The sequence below is a fragment of the Apium graveolens genome, chromosome 6 (genome assembly GCF_009905375.1).
Source record: "Apium graveolens cultivar Ventura chromosome 6, ASM990537v1, whole genome shotgun sequence".
Lineage (NCBI taxonomy): Eukaryota > Viridiplantae > Streptophyta > Magnoliopsida > Apiales > Apiaceae > Apium > Apium graveolens.
The window spans coordinates 173,109,117-173,113,177 of NC_133652.1; the positions used below are offsets into that span (position 1 = coordinate 173,109,117).

The following is a 4,061-nucleotide window of genomic DNA, read 5'->3' on the forward strand; positions in this document are numbered from 1 at the left end:
ACGAATTTTATAAATTATAAAATTCATAAAATTTTAAATAAGAATTTTAAAATTATTAATTTTTTTAAAAATACTTAATTAATTTATTTTCACTTCAAATATACTAAAAACAATATTATACAAATCTCCACCCAAATTTTAATACAAGGATTGATATACAAGTTTTTTTAAAAAATATATTAAAATATATTAGAATAATAAAGTACATATAAGTAAATAATTTATATTTTAAAAATAATTAATTGGATATTATTATTATAATAACTTAATAAAAAATAGAACATATCTAAATTTTTTAAACACCCAAAAATTTACGGGCGGGATAATTTCAGAAAAAAACCGCCCAAAATTTCTAAATCGGTTCATTACACTCTCATAGAGCCCATCTCTCTCATTTCATTTTCTCTCACTATTTTCTTTTTCTCTCTCTGTCTCTCTCTCATTTCAATACATTCTCTTTCAGACCATCTCTCACTACAGGCTGGGTTCAATTGATTTGGGATCTTCAAATTGGGCTTTAAATCTTCCTTTTGAGTTCAATTATTTTGATTTCGTATCCTCAAATTAGGGGTATCCTCCTAAATCTCAAAAGCCGACGCTAGTCCCGAGGTACCCACCATCTCTATTAACATTTATCTTTATTTGCTATGAAAATTTTAATTGAGTTTGTTTGTATACTTTAGCTATCGCGTGTTGTAAATTTTGTTGTATTGTTTCAGCTTGTGATTTTTAAATTTTATGAGTATTGTATAGTGATGCAGATAGATTGGGGTTTTAGGTTGTTGAACAACAAGTTAGTTCGTTGTGTTCGAAGGCTCACTATCCTTGTATGGTTGCAGACATGTGGTTGGATTTGGCTTTTTTATGCTAACTTCTGCTGATTTAATTTTTGGAAAAGTCTATCGCCACAAAAGTCACTCAACAGCCTAATTATAAGCTGCTCTTTGCCTCAAAATGTAATTTACTACTAGTTATATATATATATATATAATTTTGTGAGTTTGGAGATGTTTGTGGAGTAGAAATTTAAGTCATACACAATAAACTTTATTGTTCATGTATACATTTACATTTTGCCTAACAAGTAAACATGAAGTACATACCGGCAGCAGATGATGATCCGGAGGATGTGAGTTGGTCTAAGAGTTCTAGCTGCATTTGAGTAGAAGAAAAAGACCCGTGTCAAGCAAAAAACAATAGAGAAAGTCTGTCAGGAATCACTATTAGTACTTTCCTCATCATCAAATGGGAAAAATAATCATCATCATACAGAATTAGAAGTCAGTTTTGATATAATTGGCCCAATGAAAACTCGAATAGTAAGAAAAGTAAAATATAGTCATTTTTTGAGAGCTGTAATAAGGTTAATTCCTTACTAGTCATAAAGTACAATGCAATTTCATGTAAAGCCCTAATAATCTATGAGCTAGCTATATGGATTATGACATTTGAAAGATTATAGATAGTCTAACTTTTTTGCGAACTACAATTTTATGATAGAAATATATATTTCACTTTTCCGCATGATAGAGCAAGATGATCATAGCCTCTCTAATTTCTTCTTGTTAATTTGATGATAGGCTGGGGATTCAAGTACAGAGCCAGGGCTGTAATCAAAATCAAATGGATTTTTTTCTCCCTAACAACTGATATTCACCCTTTCTTTAATTATTATTTTTGTTTATTTATGATTTTCTTGTGGGTTCTTGTTGGTTTTTATTAATTTATTTTTGGTTGCTCAAAGTTTGTATCTTTAATTTTCTTGGTTGTTTTTGGGTACTGATTGATTGTTTTCTTGTTTTTTTGTGAGATTAGAAGGACAAATACAAGGCAGCTAATTAGAGGACAAGGTAGATATTGAAAAAAGTATGAAAATTAGTTTCTTTTGTGCTATATTGCGGTATCTGTGTTGTGTTTATGTGTAGCTTATACTTCTAAATCCTCAAGTATATCAACTAATTTGATTGAGTATAATTGTTTGAGAGTTCAATCTCTTCCCAATCAATAAATGTAGTGATTAATTTCATCAAATTGTGCTTGACTTGTAAAGTCACTAGGGCCCGAACGTTATGAAATGGCTTGCTAGAGAGAAGCAATCTTGACAAGCGTTCATTATGGACATAATCTTCTTTTTATTTGCATTTCGTGTATTTTTAATAATTCTTTAAATCTCTGTAATAATGTTAGGATACCTTATTCCTAAAGGGTGGAAGGTGACGCCATTATTTAGAAACATCCACTATATCCCTGAATTCTTTACTGACCCACAAAATTTCAATTCTTCAAGGTTTGAGGTAGGAGCACCTAAGCTATATCAAATTTCTTGAAACTGTGAATAATATTAAATTTCCATAAATCAGTCCATTGGTAGACCTTGGAATCTATGATGATTAAAATGGATTAGTTTTGTAGTGTATCTATTTGTGGCTGATTATAAAGTGTAATCTATGTGACTGTTGGCTTCTCTTTTATCACTACCTTTCCCTAGGTTATGCATTAATGTTGTGTTCAATATTCATGCACACATACTTATATTCATCCAGCCTATTTTGTTTGACTGTTTTGTACAAAATTAATTTGTATGCTTTGTTTGTTTTTGATTTGTTTGTAAATATGATTGTTAAAGTATGATTCTTTGTTCTCCGTGTAATGTCTTTTTGTTTGATATGTTATTGTGGACAGAAAAAGCAGATCTGCTCTTGTCAATGGAAGCTTTGGAGAAAATGATGGAGGATCCCATGATGCAAAAAATGATATATCCGTAATAAGCTTACTCCTTATCTTCTAGTGGTCATAAAATGTTGATTGTTTAATTGTTTAGTATTAAACTTGCTGATTTCATTTTGTCAATCAATAATTTAATAGTCGTACACTTCCTTTTCTAAACACGTACCATATGCATAAACATTAGCTGAAAGTATGCAATATTAAGTTGTTAATATTGGCCCTTATTTATCGAACCCCGGTAATTAAATCCAAGATATCTCAAATATGTTTTTTGTTACTTTGAATTTGTTTTGGTGGTACTCTATTAATTGCTAACCCTACCATATTCAACACTAATTGTTCTCTAACTTACTTTGAATATACCTGATGTTTGCTAAAAACCTCAATATCACTGATTAGTCTATGCAGCTTAAACTTCGCATTGTTAGAGTCATCATTTGTCTATGTTGTACATATTTTTGTACCAAACTACCTACATTCTTTTAATTTCCATAAATTTGTTTATCTCTCATTCAGGAACAGAATGGGTGGTAATCTTGGATGGGACTGAAACGGACAACAAGAATGTGATTTGTTAGTTTCTTCTCTATATTTTCCAAAGGTTAGCGTAAGAAACCATTAAAGGAAGTACTTTTAGTGCTCCAAATGTTCCTGTCATATTCACTATTCATGTTGAATTGGAGAGTTTGAGAAATGGAAGGAGCTCTGTAGTGACTGATTTTCTTAATCAAGTGAGAAGCGTCTCTGTCGATGCAAGTGGTAAAGGTTCTGCAAAGAAAGATCCCAACAATCAGCGCAACACATTCTGTGATATATTGGACTATCTGGAAGTTTTTTATTTACTACTTTTTTCTCTCTTTATTCTTTTAAGTGAGAAAAGGCTGATTTATTGATATGTGGTTTGATTAACCAAGATGGTTATAGTCCAGAGACATCAATAAAGATTGGTGGAGAGTCCTTAAACACAAAGACCTGGTCTCAACTTATACAGGTTTATCTTTTGCTTCTTGATGGAGGTTTCTTGATCTGTTAATCTCTATATTTTCTCAGACCTCATTTCTGTTTGCTTTGAATAGCTCAATATTGTAATATTTGGGATATATCGTGTAATTTGTTTGCTAATAAATATATATTATGCATGTCCAGTATTTATTATATGAATTAACTGTTAAGTGGTATATGTATTTGGATGTTTAAAAATAATATCAATTGAGCATTTTAATTTTTATATGTCCAAAATAAAATATGGATAATTGTCATATCTTCCTATTTATTTTTATGTTGATTTACGATTTTATAGAAAATTTATGGATTTTATGAATTCTTTTTCCGAG

General features: G+C 30.3%; 1 long non-coding RNA gene across 2 annotated transcripts; it reads left to right on the plus strand.

The window, feature by feature from the left end:
- The first annotated feature begins 422 nt into the window (after positions 1 to 422).
- On the plus strand, positions 423 to 3,849 carry LOC141663583 (uncharacterized). 2 transcript variants are annotated; one of them, XR_012551563.1, is made up of 4 exons: positions 423 to 609; positions 1,581 to 1,866; positions 2,683 to 2,761; positions 3,244 to 3,849. It is a non-coding gene; the product is annotated as an uncharacterized LOC141663583 (long non-coding RNA). The 2 variants fall into 2 exon arrangements; XR_012551562.1 differs by having other exon boundaries at positions 1,581 to 1,850.
- Positions 3,850 to 4,061: the final 212 nt, after the last annotated feature.